This window comes from Molossus molossus, unplaced genomic scaffold (assembly GCF_014108415.1).
Source record: "Molossus molossus isolate mMolMol1 unplaced genomic scaffold, mMolMol1.p scaffold_m16_p_16, whole genome shotgun sequence".
Lineage (NCBI taxonomy): Eukaryota > Metazoa > Chordata > Mammalia > Chiroptera > Molossidae > Molossus > Molossus molossus.
The window spans coordinates 63,614,404-63,634,506 of record NW_023425351.1 but is presented as its reverse complement, the minus strand read 5'-3'; the positions used below and the strand labels follow the sequence as shown (position 1 = coordinate 63,634,506).

At 49.3% G+C, this 20,103-nt stretch overlaps 1 protein-coding gene and 1 pseudogene across 6 annotated transcripts in view; both read left to right on the top strand.

Moving 5' to 3' along the window:
• The window catches only part of MTSS1 (MTSS I-BAR domain containing 1), a 151,533-nt gene that overhangs the window by 75,384 nt on the left and 56,046 nt on the right, over positions 1-20,103 (top strand). The gene's annotated exons all lie outside the window — the stretch shown is intronic.
• On the top strand, positions 11,005-11,102 carry LOC118631917 (annotated as a pseudogene).

The window sequence follows — 20,103 nt, the reverse complement described above, 5'->3', positions numbered from 1 at the left end:
TGTGCCACATGAAAATATTGTTTAGGTCAAAGGCTGCTTTCTGCTGATGTTACGTAACTCCTAGAGGTTCAGGTGCTTTGTACCATTTAGGGCAAATGTTTTCTGTAAAGGCCACAGAGTAAATATCTGAGGCTTTGAGAGCCCTGGTTTCTTCGTTGCAGCTGATCAGCTCTGCCCCTGCAGAGTGAAAGCAGCCGCAGGAAACAGGTAAATGGATGGGCCTGGCTGTGTTTCAGTAAAACGTTATTTACAGTGGATTTCCATGTAGATGACCTTAATTAAACCTTGATCCTGTGTTCTGTTAACAAATAAATATCTCTTTCATCATATCTCAGAAAACTCACGGAATTGCCTCATTTTTACAGCTGACCAGCTGACCAGTAGGAAGAAGTGAGAAATTGTTTATTTTTTAGGACTTCTGAAATGAGCTAATGCATGATACTGGGGATAGAAGGGATGGTATCACCTACCCCATGCACACACCTTTCTTTTTTTTTTTTTTATGAATTTTTATTTATTTTTTTGTTACAGATATTTTAACTTTTTACCCCATTGGCACCCCCCACCCCACCCCACCTCCGCCCTGTCCCCGGCTTAGTTGTCCATGTCCATTGGTCATGCATACATGCATATAAGTTCTGTGGTTTATCTCTTCCCACCCCCCCACCCCCCCATCCCCTCTTCTGAGGGATGTCAGTCTGTGCCCTACTTCCATGTGTCTGGGTCTACTGTATTCCTCAGACTGTTATGTTCATTATATTCCATATATAAGTGAGATCATGTGGTATTTGTCTTTTTCTGCTTGGCTTCTTTCACTTAGGATAATACTTTCCAGGTCCCTCCATGTCGTCTCAAAGGATAAGAGATCTTTCTTTCTTACCGCTGCATAGTACTCCATTGTGTATATGTACCACAGCTTTTTTATCCATTCGTCTACTGGTGGACACTTGGGCTGTTTCCAGATCTTAGCTATTGTAAATAGTGCTGCTATAAACATGGGGGTACATATATTCTTCCTGATTGGTGTTTCAGGCTTCTTAGGGTATATTCCCAGCAGTGGGATCACTGGGTCAAATGAGAGTTCAATTTTTAATTTTTTGAGGTAACACCATATTGTTTTCCATAGTGGCTGCACCAGTCTGCATTTCCACCAGCAGTGCACTAGAGTCCCCTTTTCTCCACACCCTCGCCAACACTTGTTGTTTGATGATTGCGGCCATTCTGACAGGTGTGAGGTGATACCTCATTGTTGTTTTAATTTGCATCTCTCTGATGATTAGCACACACCTTTCTTTGTATATTAGAACCTGCTTTACTGAGGATAAAAACTAGTAAACATGGGAACTTTGATATCTAATAAAGGCAAAAAAAAAAAAAAAAAAAATTCTGTTACACAAAAGACCCAAATCTAGATGTATTCAAACATGCATTACAGAACACGTACATAAAATATAGATAGTATCAAAATGCAGGTGTACTTTGAGGTAGTTCTTGAAAATGTACATGAATTCTTTGTATTTAAAGAAGGTATATGTAATGGTGCAGATGTTTTTTAAGCCATGTAGAAAATAGCTATTAGCTATAATCCAGGAGGTTATAAAACGTGTGGGTGTCTCATTAACACTAGGTATTACCTATGTTTTCTTCACTCTGCCAACTTTACTAATCAAACAGCTTAAACTGAGAAACGAGTTGACTTTGGGCTTTGCTTTAAAATGGAGACGTTCTTCTTCCCAGTCCGGTGTCCCCTCCTGAGGTTTTGGGTGTGTCTTCTTAACACTTGGAGCTTTTGTAAACAAAAATTCTGTAGCGAGTGTAAACTTGTGTGCTGTGATTGAGTCATTAAGGAAATGTGTCTTATAATGTGCTGAGCTTAGGGCTTGCCGCCATCGAAGGCATGTACTCTGCACCTGCTTCATTTTAGAGTGTAAACGCCTTTCCAGTGTGTGCATTTTATGAAACGCTAAGTACTTGAAACCAAATCACTTGGTTGGCCTTCTGGAACTATTTTCCGTTTAACTTATTGAGACTTGCTATTTACTGAAATCTAAATGTAAATAATTTACCTTTTTTGCTGGGTCTAGCTGGCTATACATTTGTCTGCCCCTTGACAGAAATCATACTCATGCTCATGTATCCTCATTCTCGATAACTACAATTGAGAAGAAGAGGGGAAAAAAATATATTTATCCACCAGGGAGCTCGTTCTTCTGTTTAACATTTGAGACCTATATTTTCTTAATTCTCTCTTGCTCATCTATTTCCCTTTTATCCTGACTCTGTTCTCTTCGTGCTCGTGGGTAAAACCAGAATTCATTAATTTTCGGAAGGGAAAATGCTGATTCGGGGTACAGCTTTTTGGTCACTGATTTGGGTCATTTGAGCCAAGCAGGTTCCTAAACTAAAGGTGTTTAGAATCCTGCCACCAGACCCATTGTTCATGCACCCATCCATTCATCCGTCTGTCCTCCCTCCCTCCCTCTCTCCCTTCCTCACTCCTTCCCTGTCAACTTTGAACCATGTTCCTGGCGATGTGGGAGAAAGGCACCTAAGGCAGAGAAGAAACGCAAGTTTATTGAGCAGTTCTGCGCTCCAGGGCTGGGACTGAGTGCCTCCTCCATATTCTTATTGAATTTTTGCAGCAGCTGCACAGGGGACATTGCTTTAACCATTCATTACAGGAACTGAGGCTCAGAGAGAGCTGGGACTGGCCAGGTCATGGTTATTCGAACCCGTGTTTGTTGGGTCTTACCTTGTCTTCTGCTCTCACACTGCTCTGCTTTCTGATGGAAATACCCAGTGTTTTCCCAAGGTGCTTACAGGTGTGTGAGACAGACGCTCTCTTAACTGGCCCCCAGGGGGCCTGCTGGCCAGAGTGACTGGCTGTGTGACCCCAGTCCTGGGCAGGGACTGTGATTGCGCTCTCAACTGTCCCCTACCTCGTCCGTGTCGCCCAGGTGAGCGCTGTGCTTACAGACCAGTTGTTCCTTTTTTTCTCCAAAGCTGCTTTTTGCAACTGATGAAATCTGAGTGTGAAGAGAGCAGTTGTTTTTCTGAAAACTACATTAGGTGTTTTGGAAAGATTTGAAAAACAAATGATTTAAAAAATGCCTGTTGTTTTAGGTGTGGTTGAGATGCATCAGAATAAACAGAGGGGAATGGTGGTGGTTAAACTCGAGAAGGAGCCCTCTCTTTGCTGGTAGTGAACCTGAAATGAGACATGGCGGGGTGTGGTTTTTGCTAGAAAGACTACAGAACACCAGTCAGCTGATCCGTACTCCAAAGAAGAGGCCCTGGCCCTTCATCCCAAGATTGAGGAGTGAATGTTTTAAAGTAACTTGTTTAAGGTGTGTATATATAAATTGAGTCCTCTCCTGCTCTGACTTCTAAAAAAAAAAGAAACAACCATTGCATCAGACAGGATAGTCTTTCTACTGAACCAGAGTGACTGCATTTTGTAGCCTCACCTCCTGTTGCTTGGTGGGAAGTAGTTGGGAGGGAAGGGGTCAAGAAATTGGGTTCTTATCCTAGTTTGACCCACCCACCAGCTGTGAGACCTAAGGGAAAGCACTTAGTTTCCTCATCTATAAAGTGGGATGAACAACTCCTCTCCAGCTAGTAAACAATACAGGGTTCACATAGTAGATGCTCATTAAGTGTCCCTGCGTGTCACAGACTCATTGTATTGGTCATCTGTATAATGCTTATCTGATTCACCATTATGCTTATTAGTTTTGGGGGCAAGAAGTTTAGCAAAACTCTTGATTAGATGAGGCTTTCTAGATACCAAGTTTATGAACATTCAGATAATAACTGTCTCAACACCAAATAGAAAAGAAATCTACTAAGCAAGTTAGTGCTACCAGGAAGATTGTCTGTGAAATTGTATGTATCTGCTTCTGCAACAATCTGGAGGAGCTGTTGACACATGTTTGTTGTGAGAATTTTATATCTTCATTAAAGCAGGTGTCCCAGGATTTCAGCTTGCCGGGGCCTTCTTAACCTAGCGCATTACTATTTGCATTTGAAAGCCGGAAGTCCTCGTTTTGTTGTTACGATGCATAATTAATACTTGCCAGTTGAGACTTTTGATGAATTCAGACTGGCCTTCCACAGTTAATGAAAATCCTGTACTTCACGGGGACTGTTTCTGTGCTTCCAAAATGATCCTTATCATTTGTTCGCTTGTAACATTATAGTAATAATTACTAGTGATTAAGAAAAGCATCCTCTGCTACCCATTCTTTTGTGGCCTCAGGGTCCCTGTCACCCTCCTGGGCCCTGACCAGACTGGTAGGAGATATGTATGTCTGTGATGGGTATTAATTTTAAAACTCTTAGGTTATTAAGAGGAAGCATTTCAGGGATAGATCAACGTCATGCTTGAGTGGTGGTAATGAGCTCTGTGGCCCTGTCTCTTCTCCTGGGGCTCCAGGGAGACGGAACTGCGCTGCGGTGCGAGGGAGCAGGTGTCTGCTTGCCCCCCCACCCCCATCACGGACCCTGCGGTCTCCTGACCGTGTTCCAGAGGGCGGCTCTCTGCCCAGGAAGGAACTTGGGAGCTGGAATGTCCGAGTGTGATCCTCTTTCCTGTTTCAGACGGACTCTTCTCTTTCCAAGCTTATTTTTGGATGATTTGGGCTTCCTTTGACGCCCCATTGAGCAGCATTACTAAACTCTAAGGTGGGGGCAGTTTGGGGTAGGGGATTCGATCACAGACACTTGTGTGGTACACGTTTTTATCTGTATCTTTTCCTTTGGGGGAAGAGAAAGACCCTTAAAATTGGGAAGCCGTGTTGAAGCTTGAAACCTGTGTGTCGTCGTCAAGAAATTTGAAATGTCCTTGGCTCTTTCTGCTAAGGCAAAAGAACTATGATTAATATCTGTACTAGATTTATTGTCAGAGGCTACATTCTCCGACTTAAGAGGAAATACCGTAAGGGAAGTCAGTGTCATCTGTTAAAAAGACAAAGGGACCACAGAATTTTATGAGCTGGAAGAGACCCCGTAGGAAAAGATTCTCAGGTGACTCTTATTATGTACAGTAAAATTTGGGATACGCTACCCTATTCCCAACTGGAATTAATCTACTTCCTGTAACCTCCCAAACCAGTTTCACCTCTTTAATTTATCTAACTTGTGTGTAAATCTCCTCTGAGAGTGGACTTTGAGGGCAAGTTCAGACCGATTGGGTTTTATGTTCTCTCAGCAACTTTCACACCCCGGCTCAGTAAACGCTTGTATGAAAGCAACACACGGCCACGTGCATACATCCAACATGGAGCTATGAAAGCAGCCCTTTCACTTTTAGGGGCAGATCAACCCTTCACTGAAAAGACCTATCTGAAGACTGTGACACAGAAACCCCAGTCCTGCCGGGATGGGAGTGGAGATGACCACCTGTTCCCTGCAGGCCCCAGCATGAAACAGCAGCTGGGTCAAGGCCAAGGGTGTGCAAATGATCTAACCCCCAGCCTCCTGCGTTTCTGCAGGTGGTTAGCGCCATCTTCTAGTGCCGAGGCCCCAGCAGCCCATCCTCACGGGAGCCTTGAGCTTAGATTTTCCCTTCCGGTGGGAGAAGGCCCCTTGGGGGTTGCGTCGTGCCCCAGCCTATTCAGGCGGCTCCCCTGGCATGTCTTCACTGTGACATACCAGGGCTCTGGTTTCCTGGTCCTTTGGGGTGAATGTCGGTCTTGCTGGGTTGGTGTGACAGGAGAGTGGGGGATCATGTAAGATACAGGGAATATAGCAGAAGATTTAAAGAATCATTCCTTCTTTAGCTATTTCCATGCCACAGGGGGGACGTCTCATCTTAGTTCAGAGTTTTATACCTTTACATTTTCAAGGATGTGAGCAAGGCAGGCCTGAAAAATGATGAAGTTGGTGGAGTCTGTTGCTGTTGGCTACCTGCCTATAGCGAATGCTGACTGGTGGTTCCCCTAAAGAGGCTCTAAGGTCACTGTGCAAGGTCATTTCAGGGCAGAGAGCACCATGTGCCACCATGTGAAGCGGCCCCCTCTCCTGGGCCCCTCCCCCGTGGTGATGGTGCTTTCTGATATTGTACAGGAATGCTTGGAGACTCTCACGAGATCCGAGGCTCAGCGGACAGCTAGGTGCATCTCCAGCGAGCATCTCGAGGCCTCAGTGATCACAGCTAGATGAACGGGGAGGGCTCTGCGGCCAGTCAAGCTGAATTTGTCATAGCTGTCAGATTGATTGTGTCCCCTGGGCTGCCCTTTGGAAAACTCTTTGAATGTAAGCTGCCCGAGTTAATAACCGTTGTTCCATTTTCCTAGTATTCGGAGTCTCCAAATGTGTTTAATAAAAAAGAAAGATAAACAGTAGCCGCGATGAAACCCAGGAACCTGTGTCTGAGGCTGCTTTAGACTTTGTGCTCACAGTCCTCGGAGTCTGGCAGAGATCTGCTCACCTCTGTGCTTAACCTACAGTGCTCATGACCTTCCTCAGACTCATTCAGGTGCTTGGCGGATGTGACAGGACATTCCCCCCCCCCCGGGTGAGGATATTGGGACAATGTAACCGTTCCCATTATTTTATTTAACAACCAGGTGGAAAGCAGGAGCGCATCCTAATAAAGCAGAAATCGGGGAGCCATAAAATAAGTTGAGTCCACCTCGAAATGAGGCAGCTGCATCAGTCACTAACAGTTCAGGACAACCGTGCAACAGCAGTGACTGAGCACCACTGTCTACTGGTTCTTGCAGTGCTAAGAGGGTGTACCGAGGAGCAGGCCACCTCCTTAGCCTCAAGCAGCTCAGTGTGGTGGATGGGAGATAACCTGAAAGCTGCTAATTGGAGTAGATAGATGCCTGTGATAAGGATTTTCTGTGCTCCGGATGAGAGGGGAACGGGAGACTTTGGGGGAACAGAGGTGCTCCGGCATTTGGCTGGGATAGTCAAGCATTACAAATTTCTCTGTTTACATAGAAATTTACAGAGTGAAGATGTCCCAAGTCATCTTAAACTTCCAGAACCACAGCTGTGTTCCTTGGACTGAGTGCAGTCCGCCTGCTCCCTCGAAAGGGTGATCACAGCCGCACCTCTCTGTGTGCCTCCCCCACCTTGCAGTTTTCCTTCAGGGGGGACCTAGAGTAGCTCCGTCCTGTGTCTTGTTCTCTGCGTTTGCCTGTTTCCTTCTTTTTTTCTCAAATGCTGTTTCTTAGTTTTCTTTGATCTTATTGAACCCCAAAGTGAGGTTTACTTATGGGAAGAAAGAGAGAGCAGGAAGTGGTGTTTGGAGGGTAAATAAGTGGATGGCTGAGCACCTTTTAAGTTCCAGGCTCCAAGCTAGTCGTTCAAGAGTTCACTTACACAACCCAGGAGTATGTGCGGGGATCCCTTCTAGTAGAAGAGGAAGCAGTCAGAGGATGGGTCTCTGTTTTGTAAAAAAGCAAAAACTTGGGTCCCTGTTTTGTAAAGAAAACAAAAACTTAAGGGTTCATTATTTTGTACAAATAAAAAAAAACAAACCACTAAGGTTTTTAAAAGCATCTGCTGTCTTCTTGTTGTCACATGGAACAATTGGGGTCCTGTTAAATGCAGATTCTGACTCAGCAAGTCTGGGGTGGGCCGGATGCTGCTTGCGATGATCCAGGGCCCGGGCTTTGAATACCAAGGGCAAGCACCCCACCTCTGCTGGTTCTTTTTAGCAGCAGGGCAAGAGGGATTTAGATCAAAGAAATTGGAAGGTTGGCTGCTCTAGTCAGCTAATCACACAAATCAGGCCGGTGACTCTCTCTTCCAGGTGACACTTGCCGCTTTGGTGTAAGGGGTGTGTTCTTAGTGATAGATCGCCTTCTCTTCGTGTTTGTAAATAGTACAGTGTGGTTTGAGAGGGTGATGAAGGGAAGTACAAAGAAACAGGGAATTGGGATTTAATAAATTTTGTTTATTGGTTTTAGAGAGAGAAAGGAAGGCAGGGAGAGAGAGAGAAGGATGGAAGGAGGGGGTGGGGAGAGAGAGAGAGAGAGAAAGAGAGAGAGAGAGAGAGAGATTTATTGTTCCACTTATGCATTGATTGATTGATTGATTTCTATATGTGCCCTGACCTGGGATCGGACCCGAAACCTTGGCATATTGAGACAGTGCTCTAACCAACCGAGCTACTTGGCCAGGACTGGGACATTTTATATCTCATTTAAAACTGGGTGCATATAGCACTCTCCCCTTATCCTCGGGGGGTACATTTCAAGACTCGCAGTGGGTGCCTGAAATGGTGACTAGTACCGAAGCCTATATATACTGTGTTTTTTTCTATACATACACATGATGTATGTATAATTTATGGTGAAGTTTAATTTATAAATTAGGCACAGGAAGAAATTAACAATAACTAATAATAGCATAATTATAGCAATATAGTGTAATAAAAGTTATGTGAATGTGGTCTCTCTCGCAAAGTATCTCATTGCACTGTCCTCGTCCTCGTGACGACGAGATGATGCAGTGCCTACGTGACCAGAGGAAGCGAGGTGGATGATGTAAGCATTGCAGCGTCGCCTTAGGCTACTCTAAGGTTTGCTTGGACACAAGTGCTGTGAATGTGATATTCAGTCTGATAGTGAGACCACTGGTAAGTGATTAATGGGTGGGGAGCACGAACAGTGGGAATGTGCTGGGCCAGGGGATGATTCACATCCCGGGCAGGATGCAGGTGGATGGCCCGAGATTTCGTCACGATATTCAGAAACGGCACGTGATTTGAAATTTATGAATTATGTATTTCTGGAATTTATCGTTTAATATTTTTGGACCACAGTTGACTACAGGTGACTGCAGCCATGGAAAGTGAAACTGTGGACCAGGAGGGACTATATGTTATCCTTCGTGCTGGTTCCAAAGGACGCTCCCTAGAGAAGGTCGTGGCCATTGGTCACTTTGATTAATATAAACTTTCATATATAAATTTGGATCTGGATCACACCTTGAAGTGTGAGAAAAGTAATTGTATTAATTAATTTTGGAAGCTAATTCCACTTGCTCCATCAGTGTGGCCACTGCTCAGATCTTTGGGGGAAATCTCTTCTAGAACCACCATCAGAATTTTACACAGTGTTGAATTAGAATCAAACATTATTTTTAAAACCATTTATTGTGCCCGGCTGGTGTGGCTCAGTGGGTGGAGCATCGCCCCATGGACTGAGAGGTCCCGTTTCGAGTCCCAGTCAGGGCACAAGCCCGGGTGGCGGACTTGATCCCCAGAAGGGGGCGTGCAGGAGGCAGCTGATGAATGTTTCTCTCTCACATCGATGTTTCTATGTCTCTCTCCCTTCCTCTCTCTCTAAAAATAAATAAATAAAACCATGTATTTGTGGCAAAGTTTTGCCCACTGAGAGTAGACCTAATTTTTCCTTTTAGAAATAGGAGCTGGAGTCAAATCCTGGGCCCCGCGTGGGTGGCAAAGCGTTCCCTACAGGTCGTGATCAGAAAGAGCGTTGGTGAATGAGTCGCAGAAGCTGCTTTTCTTCCCTTACTTCTAGACCAGTTTCTGGATGCTGTTCTTGATAGGAGTTCCCAGAAGGTTCGGACCAACGGCAGTTTTATTAAAGCCTTGGCCTCCTAAGGCAACGACACCCATTTGGTTGGAGACATTTCCAGCTTGTAGCAAGAGGCATCTCAGTTGCACCGACTCTGTCTGTGGTTATGTGTGTGCCAATAAAAGGCAGCGTGGGGAGTGCTCCTTCTCACCTCTTCTGTTCCGCTTGCTTTCTGTTCAAACCAGACCAGACTGGCAACAAGCACACCAGCAAACTCCGGATCTCTGTTCCCAGTGGCTGCGATAGGAGACGGGGTGGGTGGGGGCGGGAGCCTCCTTATGGAGGACCGGGGGTTTTCTCTATGCCGTAGTCACCAGAGGGCACGCTGGGGACAGATCTGCTCTCAGAGGTTGGCTACGGGAAGGATACTGATGGCTTGAGCTGCGGAGAGACCGAAACTGCAGACCTGAGGGCTTTCTTGATGAGAACCTGAATGGTGGCTTTGGAAGTGAAGTGGACAGTATGGGGCCAGAGACATCTTAGGACAGATGGTGAACCTGGGGATGAGTGAGGGACAGGAAAGAGTTGACCAGGACTCGAGGCCAGGTACTTGGTGGGACCGCAGGGTGACGAGAAGGATCGTTGGCGGACCGGCCAGGACAGGATCCGACCTTTGCAACGGTGTTGGGTCCGTGGTGTGGAGACCCTGCCTGTACTTTGCAGGTGTACTTGTCCTGCGGAAGGGGCTCACCTGTTGTGAAATCAGTGTGCTCTGTTTGCTCTCTGTGGACGTAACGCACGGTTTGTATCATTGGGGAGATTCTTGGGTCAAGATAGTGACCTTTGGTCTGTGCTTTTCCCAGGGACTTCAGCTCAGGGAGTCTGCCTGGAAGCAGAGTCCAGAGGAACCGAGCTGTTCCTGTCCCCGCCCCTCCCCGGTTCCTTGTCTTTGTCCTCAGCATCTAGAGTGTGGGAGGTCTCTTAGGCTCAAGGCAAAGCCTTGGGGTGCTGGCTGGTGAAATGTCTAAGCACCACCATTAGTCATTATTCCCCTTTTCTTATACAGGTGTGTCTTTGGCTCCCAGTGTGGTTGGTGGCTTTCTCTTGGCGATGATGCTCTGTTACACTGTGTACTTAAGAGCACACTGCACGGGTTCTGGGGTGCATGGCCAAAGCTTTCCAGAATGACGAAAGTATTGAGAGGCAGGTCTGTGACCCGGGTTCTTGCCTCAAATGTTGACTGTAGCAGAGCCAACTGGTAATTTTCTTGGTACCAGAGTTTATGTTACATGTTTTACGTGCATACTTTTGTTTTCTTCTTACAAGTACCCTGTAAATAAGGCCCACTTTACAGATGAGAGTGTTCAGGCCTGTTGGGCTTCACAGCTTGCTCCAGTCACACAGCAAGGAAGAGCCAGCTTTTTCTGACCCCCATACCTATGCAGTAGACCAGTGCTTGTCCAACTTGAAAGTGCCCGTGACTCACCCGGGGTCACATTGAAATGCAGGCTGTGCATCGCGCCCCAGGCCAGAGCAGACTGTGGCCTTGAACCATTGCCTGGCCTCTGCCCCTAGGCTGCAGGCACTGAAGGGGGTTGCACTATGGGGGGGGGGGGGATGAGGGCTGTGATGCTGTGATGCAGGAAGTCTGGAGTGGGGCTCTCAGGTGTTGCTGCTGGTTTGTGGGTCCCACTGTGTAGCAGTGTCTCCACCACCTGGTATATGGCTTATTTTCTTTGAATCTCTCTCCTAGTGTTTGCAAACCAAGGATATCAGTTATTGTTTGTCCCTCCTTGCATAGAATTGCTGTGAGAATTGAGATCATCTGTGTGAGATCTTTGTAAATCAAAATAATGAAAAATATTGGTGACCTCTCTCGTCTCCTTTTCATCGCAGACCTTTTCTTCCTCTTCTCTTTCAATCATTTCCCTCTGTTCCTATTCCAACCCCATGTCGCCTTTATCCCTGTGTGGGTGACAGCCGTCTGTGCAACATGGGCCCGCCTGTCTGTTGATGGCTTTCTTGATGGGCTTTTGCCAAGTGGAACCCAACAGCTTCGGATGGAGTCAGACGGGGGCTTTGGGTCCATAGCCCCTTTGGGCCCCGGGAGTACACAGCTGCCACGTGAAGGTGATCTCTTTGAGGGGAGGAGGAGGTGATCTCTGCCCTGGCCATCATTCCGGGATGTGTGTTTAATGTGTTTGATCTAGCAGTTTTAAGCAGTTAAAGGAGGAATCGTATTCCTTGGAGCAGATGAGGTATTTCGGGGAAGCCTCAGGCAGGACCCAGCAAGCAGTAAGCTTGGCCTTCCCACGCCTGGCCTCACCCAGGCAGCTCTTTGAAGGGTGAGCTCACACCCACTGGGCGGTAGGCGCTATTAAGGAGGCATAGCGTGCGTAATGTGTTTTAAAGGATTACAGTTCAAGTGCTGAAGATGAAAACCGTGATTGCTCAGAACAGGGGCATTTTGGTTGTGTGGATAATTAGCTTCGTTTTTCCAGGGTGTAGGGGAGGCCTTGCTGTGTGGTGCCTGGGACAAAGGACCCTCTCGTTAAGTGGGCCGAAGTGAGGGCCGTGTCTCTCTGTGCGGGGACAAAGACAGTACCAGCTTTACCTCCACCAGGGCAGGAGGCCACATACGTTGGGGGCGCTTGGCTGTGTCCGCCACCAGCAATGTGGGGACTTCTGCTTGAGGTCTGTTTCAAGGAGTGTAGTTCAAGGGTTCAGATCTTAGCTGTCAGAGTCAGGTTCCCTTAGAGCTAAGTGCCCAGATCTAGCTCCCTGAGTCTCAGTTTCATCTTCTATAAAATGGGGGTGCCCTGGCCGGTTTGGCTCAACAGTTAGAGCGTCAGCCCGTGGACCAGAGAGTCCTAGGTCCGGTTCCTGCTAAAGGCACGTACCTCAGTTGCAGTTCATCCCCGGCCCCAGTTGGGGTCGTGTGGGTGGCAACCAGTCAATGTGTCTCTCTCACATCGATGTTTCTCTCTCTCTCTTCCTCCCTCTTTCCCTCCTGCTCTATCTGAGGATAAATATGCAAAAGTGTCCTCAGGTGAGGATAAAAAATAAAAATAAAATGGGGGTGATGACAGGGTTATTGGGAGAATTCCACCACATTGATGTGTGTGGAGCAGAGGCCTGGCCTGGCTCCTGAGGGCCCAGTACATGGCTCTCCTTAGAGTTCATTGCCCTTCTTGCCCCAGACCTTCTTGGTGAATAAAACTTGTCTGTAGACAGTCTAGGATGACGTAAGTCTGTGCACGTTACTTTCTGAGTGTGCCATGGTGTGTAATAACACTTAAGGTACAGACTGTGGAGCTAGACACCTACGGCAAATTTTTCTTAGCCTCAGTCTCCCCATCTTTATAAAGGGGAGGTGGGTAACATTAGACTCGACTCCGAGGGTTGCCGTGAGAATGAAATGAAACGATATAAAGTGCTTCTTACTGTTTCTTGCCCATTGTAGACTTTCAGTCACGGAAGCGATTAGCTAATAAAATGCCTGCAACTTGGCTTTTCCGTACAGTGCTCTCAACAATGGGGAGAGAACGCCCTTTGGGGCTGGTGCCGCTGCTTTGGCACCCTCAGGCCTCGCCGTGTAGGACGGTGGTCTTGAAGGGAGCGAGCCGTGGCTTCTCCGGGCCCCGCCACTGGTGGCTTCCTGCCCTTTCCCGGAGCCCCTGTCATGGGGACTTGTGGGGGACGGAGGCGGAGGCTCCTGCTGGGCTCACAGCAGTTTCGGGTTCCTCGGGCGAGTTAGCTGTGGGGAGCAGGAGACGGAATCTTCCTGCTAATCGGGGTCATAAATGCCAGCCCGGGGCTGGGGAGGCATCCTGCCGCTGGTTTGTCACTGGGCTCCGTGTCCTGTGGCGGTGGTTTAATTGGAAGAGATAATTGGCGCCCGTGTTCTGGGGAGCAGGATCTGAGAGTGAGAAGACTTGGAGCAGCTAGGCTGATGTCTTGGGGTTCAGACGTGCAGACTGTGGTGGAAGCACCCCCTCTCCTCCTGCCAAGCCTTTAGCTTCTGCTCCTTTCAGGAAGCTGCTCCGTACTTCTCATCGTAGCCAGTATTCTATCCGGAGGGACGGTCCGTCCGTGGGAAGTGGTGTGTCACCGTTTTCTTTACAAAGTGTAGTCACATTGCTTCCCTGCTCATCTTTCCCTCGCTCCGCCGATCGCCTGCGGCAGCTTAGACACCTCGGGGGCGCCTGAGGCCTTCGCCCTCCTACCTGACCTGCCTCTCCTGGCGTCACCCCACACACGGCGGTCCCATCCCTGGGGGACCGTGGTGCTGCTCAGGCTCTGATCCCAGCCCTGTGTCCTCCACTCTTTTCCTGGTCCCAGGCACCTCTTCCCCTTGGCTGCGGCTCCGTGTTAGGGAGGAGGAGTTGAGAAGGGGGATTTGGAATCTGATAGCCCTGCTTTGAATCCTGCCCCCAACACATTCTTGTTTTGTGACCTTGGATAAGTGACCTAACCTCCGGAGCCTCAGTCTCCTCCTTTCCAAAGTCGAGGTTTCTGCCTTGGGGGTTGGAAAAGGGAGGGTCTGGTGTCTCACGCGTGCATGGTGCTGGGTAAGTGTTAGCTGACGCAGGGATGAAGGTCTGAGTTCTCCCCGAGGGCCCACCTCAGTCTTCGCGTGCCAGCTAAATAACTGAACCAGTTTTAGATCAGGTAGGATGACTCCAGGTCCTTAGACAGCCCGACGGCACCGTGAGGACACCGAGGTCCCAGGTGCCGGGCGGGAGAGGGGAGGCACAGCCTCGCCTTCTCTCTGGAGAAGCAGCAGCGGCCTAGGGGCCCTGGCAGGCTTGCTCTGCACACGTAGGCACGGACCCGCAGCTGCTTCCTGGTAATTGGGAATGTGCAGCGGACTCCAGGGTGAAGCAATGTCCTGTGACAGGCTCGCTTCCAACCCGTGGGTGCGGGCTGGGCAGGGCTGGGAGCAAACTGCTGGCTCATCAGCCGCAGTGACCAGGAGATGCCTCCGGGGACCTTTCTGAGCCCCGGGGCAGTGTACAACGGTCCAGCGATAGTCGTCAGCCAGATGCGACCCTTGCTTTCTTTCAGTCCTGTCCCCGGAGGAGAGGCTGGGGTCACACCCAGGAGAAGAAACTTGCCAACCAGGTGTCCCGAGCAAAACTTGCAGGGGCCCTCGGATCTGTCCTCGCTGAGTTCTGGTCATTTCTGACCATATCCCGTGACCGCGTACATCTCACTGCGTCCTTTCCAAGGGCAAGGGGAGAACCTTCCCACAAACTGCCTTATGAAATGAAATCTCAGTAGATCCCCAGCCCCCTGCTCTGGGATTGCTAACTTCTGGACTTAACGCTTCTCAGGGACCTTCTGACCGGGACTGCCTTGATGATGGGGTCACTTTGAGCTTGATCATCCTGGCAGAAAAGGCACCTGAGCAGCTGTCCATGGGCTGGACTGGCCCCGCACTGTGACGGATCACATTTTTAAGAGAACAGAAACTCTAGCGCGGCTCAGTGTCGTGAGAAACGGCTCTACTCCTGGATGACCCACACAGACACAGCCTCCCCTCCCACAGCCCTTCAGATCCGCTGTGGCCTTGCTTTTGTCTGGTCCCTCCATTCGTTGTCTTTGTCACTCTCCTTGTCAGCATGCTGCCGCGCTTCCAAGACCTGGCCCTGGAGTCAACTTCGGTTTGAATCCCAGCCTCTCCCTTCCTGTTGTTGTCAGCCTCTGCACATAGTAGGTGCTTATTATGCTTCAGCTAAAGTCACAGCGTGTGGAGCGTTGACCCTGAAAGCCATCTGGGAGGTGCAGAGAGGCACTGGGGACATTGCCCGGATATAATCTGCCATCTGGATTTCTTGGAAGGACGCATTGCTGTGCATGAGGGTTTGCTCATGAAAATGGATGTGTAGCCTCCCCGATCTGCACTGCCCGGAGTCTGTTCGTGGAGAAATGAAAGGAGCGAGATGTGTTTAAAAAGGCAGTGTCGCTGAATCTGCAGCTGGAGTGTTGAAGCCCTTCCGCAGGGATCTCAGCTGCAGGTTTGTGGGGGACGCCTCAACTGGCTGTCTCCCAGACCAGGCTGGGGCTGCCTCTCGGGGGCAGAGCTGCCTCGCCAGCCACGAAAGCCTGTGTCCGAAAGTGCTGGTCTGTCTAAAGTTTCAGCTCTTGTTATCCTTAAGTTCTTAACCATGCACTCATTTCTCTGGATGGAAATTCTGCCTGTCAGAATGAGTCAGGTCCCTGGTTGGTGTAGCTCAGTGGTTGGAGCATCGGCCCACACACCCAAGGGTCTTGGGTTTGATTCTTGGTCAAGGACACATAGCTGGATTGCAGATTTGGTCCCCAGCCCTGGTTGGGGCACATGTGGGAGGTAACCAATCGATGTGTCTCTCTCACATTGATGTTTCTCTCTCTCTCTCTCCCTCCCTTCCTCCCCTCCTCTCTCTTGAAATCAATGGCAAAAATATCCTCGAGTGAAGATTGACAACAACAACAAAAAAGAATGAGTCGGAATTGCTGTGATAGGTTTAATGCAAAGATTAGAAAGATTCTCTACTGGCCAAGAAACCCAGGCTCTTGTAGAGGGCTTTACACTTGGTCGTATATTGTCCCGTGATTTATCTCGTGTTTTTAACTAGAATCTTCTGAGGTCAGGAGAGCGGCCCACGTTCAAGATGAGCACGCTGAGGCTCAGAAACGTCCTTTCCAGGGTCACATAGCTAGCGGGAGGCAGAGCCGGGACATGAGCCTGATTCTGCCTCACAAAGCTCACCATTTACACAGTTCCTTCTCATTCGCCCCTACTTCTGGCTCCCAGGCCCAAAGCCCTGCCCAGAAAACCATTTCCCTGCTAAGGGATGATTTGCATCTTTGGATCTGAACTCTACATGCTCGGGCCCTGACAGATGGGGGGCCACCTGCTGCTGAGGTCTGTAGCTGGGGAAATGTGGGCCTGTCGTGTGTAGCATCTAGCTATGAAACAAATACAATGAGCTGAGCATCAGGAAATTTCCGGGCATTTGCCAGACATCTGCCATTTGTAACGCGGAGGGCAGGAAAGAGCTTTGTGTGTAGGCCCCATTCATTCCCGTGCCCACACCTCCCCACTCTGGGCAAAACCACGTCTTTGGATCAGCTTCCAGTCTCCTCCCCCAGCCGTCTGCTGGGCACTCTCCATTCATCTGAACAGACATTTATTTCGGCACCATCAGTGTCCCTGGCGCAGTTCAGGGATATTTGGTCCTCCCGATGGCACCAGAGACTCAGCCAAACCAAACTGCCTCCTCTTGATGTCCATGTTTGTTCACGAAGCTCCGGCTGAGGTCACCTGGACCTCCCGTGTCAGAGTAACCTCTGATTCCTAGTCCTGCCTCATTTATCATGCCCAGTGCTTACTGCTCTCTGCTGCTCTCCTAATACCCGCTCCTTCCTTTCCTCTCTCTCCGGCACATCACCACCAGCATCTAGACTGCTGTGGTCACCTGCTCTCTGAACTCTGGCCCATGCCCTCACCGTTCCTCCTTTGGAAACCCGGGCAGAGAATCTTCCAGGAATGGCCTCGCCCTGCGCAAAGAGAGGGTGCTCTGTCTCTTCACCTGGACACGGAGCGGTTTGGAGCCTTTTATGGCTCCTGGTAAATAGTGTGCACATGTCTGTCCCTGTCTCTCCCACTCTGCCACCCCGTCCTTGACGGCAGGCCCTGACTTGTTCTTTTGTCCTGTCCAGGTCTTTGCCCAGCGACAGGCCTTCGCGAATGTGTGCTTCAGTGCTGGTTAGCAGGGGGTTGCAAGTAAATCTCCCCGCTTTGTTTTAAGCTGGTTTAACCAGCACTTATCAGTTCACCCAGAGGAAGAGTGGTTGTCCACTCTGATGACTGAGGAGAGAGGAAGTGATTTTCCTGCGTTCCCAGGGAAGGGTCACAAGGCAACCTACCTTAGGAGGTGTTTCCACGTTTTAGGTGCTCTTTTATTTAAAACCCTCACCCAAGGATATGTTTTTATTGGTTTTGGAGAGAGAGGAAGGGAGAGAGAGAGGAAGAGAGAGAGAGAGACACATTAATTGGCTGCCTCCCTTATGCGCCAGACTGGGGCTCGAACCTGCAAGCTAGGTATGTGCCCTGACCGGGAATCGAACCACAACCTTTTGGTGTACAGGACGACGCTCCATCTAGCCAGGGCTGTTTTTGTTTTATTTTAAGCCAAATGCTTAAACTGGGTGGTTAATTTGATAAATTTCACTCTTTGGGACAATTTGTTGATTCAGCAGAAGTTCACTGTGCAGATGAGTTGTTTTGGGAGAGGGTCAGGGCACCCAACTATTTTGGGAGTCAGATTTATGTGTGTTTGCTAAAAAGAAAATGTGGTGTTCACAAAATTGAGCCGAATCGCATTTCCCAATAATTGTAGCCTTGCTGTGTAGCTAACAAAGGCGATCGACCTGCACCTTCACGGGAACTACCTGGGAAATAGGACGAGAGAAATGTAGACGTAGGAACACGAGGGCATGCACCTTAGTCCCCTGTGGTCTGTGAAAGAAAGGTACACATTGTGTGAGTTCAGGGGACAGCAGGGACCATTACAGTTAAACATTTTCAGTAGGGTAACCCTACCGCAGAACAGCTACATCGAGTAGTTTGGGAAATCGCCTACTCTTGGAATCCTCCCAATGAAACAGGTCTCCGGGTTAGATATCACTTCAGTGCTCCCTCTCGTCCCCGGGACCTCCGCTTCTGGGGGGACTGATAGCAGCAGTAGGTTGGATTGTTCTCAGCCTTCTATGGGGGTGGGGTGGTCTGTACCCTGACCTTGCCTTAGGCCTCCTCCCCGTAGTGAGGATAGTCAGGGAGGGGCTTCTTAACGAAGAGAGCCAAGCCAACTCGGGGTAGCACATCACCCAGAGAAACAAAACCCAACCCAGACCTGAAACCTACGCTTTGGAGCCAAGAACCCGCTCGAGGAGCTCTGTGACTCTCCACGGGTTAATAGGATTTCTCTGAGAGAAGCGATAAGGAACAGTCTGTGACAGGTCACAGCCTCTGCGTCTGCGTGATCAGAAAGGCAATGCCGCGGTGCCGTGATGCATGTCCTCCTGCCCGGGGCCTGGTTTTCCAGCTCCCGGTCCAGGGCTGCCTGCCCTCCCTCCCCTGAGCTCCTCTTCCTCATGAGACCATGTTCTGCGCTAACAAGGCACAGTCATAAAGAGGGCCTCAGACTAACCGAAGGCTATTAAATATTTAATTGAATTATTTCGCTGTGGGGATATCGTGACTCATGTTGAAAACTAATCACCTGCCTATTTATCTGGTCCTGAAAAAAATAGATCCCTGGTTAAACATTTAAAGGTCAGAGCCATGGTGATCACAGGTGGCACCGCTGTTTTCTCCCCTTGTGGGTTTGGGTGGGGAATGGCCAGAAAGGGGTGTGCTTGGAGGATCGTTTGTTAGAAGTTGCCTCGCTGGGTAAAGGGGTTCCAGGTGGTCAGGAGGAGGCTGTGCTCTTCCTTCTTGGCCTTCCCTTGTCTTGATTCTCCAGAGGGATGCCGGGGAGGGCTGAGTGTGGGGGAGGACGGCCTTGGAACTGGACAGCCGTGCTCAGCAGGAGTGGCCGGAGTCCCTGCCCAGTCATTCGAGAGGGAACTTGGTTTGCACCGTCACGGCTAGGTGAGGGTTGCAGTTCCGTTGCTCAAGTTTTATACGGGAGGAAGAAGAGATGGTTGAGAACTCCGGGATTTCCTCCCTCGCCGAGTCGGTGCGGATGAGCACCAGGCCCGTGCTCGCGCTCCCGTCACCGCCGGCCTCCCGGAGGCTCAGGCCCTCGCTGGCGTCCTCAGTGATGAAATTGGTTGGCGTGATTCGTGTTTTCGTTGACTTCTGAAAAGTACATTATCCCTTCCATCGGACGGGAATTTCAGGGGGAAGGAGTTGAGGCCTGAAAATTGAAGGCGTGCGGCCGGTACTGGGTTTATGTTGGTAAAAGACCAATTATGAAATACGATGAGTGTCCACCGCGTGCCAAGACCTTGCTAGACATCCTCGGGAGTCGGTCAGGCCCGCGCCCTCCACGAATGCCGTGCCTTTCGGAGGACGGCCACACTCCTCTCCCCAAGGACGAGAGAGTCCAGCTCTGGGTGCGGAGCCCCGACCCCCAGGTTTCTTCGCATCTGTTGGAGCTGATGAGGGGGAGACCGTTGAAGCAGCGGGAAGGAAGACTTTCTGCTGCGACTTGTGTACTGTTATTCCCCGTCAGAAAAGCAGGCTGCAGTTAGTGGCTCCTGAGGGAGAAGCATCTGCCAGGATAGCAGCGTCAGCGACGGGTTGACTCAGTGCAAGGCCGACACGTGTTTCCTGCGCGGTACAGAGATCGGACCATGTGACCGAGGACCCTGTCCAGTTTCATGAGTCTGACTTCTGTGATCCTTGTGTATCCAGCCAGCTGGAGATTTCAAAACTTTTTATTCACAAGTCTGAAGAGATCAGTTGTCCGTTTTGTACGAATTCCTTTGTGTTCCCATTGGCCTTAAGGACACTCTACCACCACCATCCGCTTTATGTCTTCCTTCCAGTTTTTTTTTTTTAGAGAGAGATTCGGAAGGGAGAGGGAGTGATAGAAACATCGATGAGCGAGAA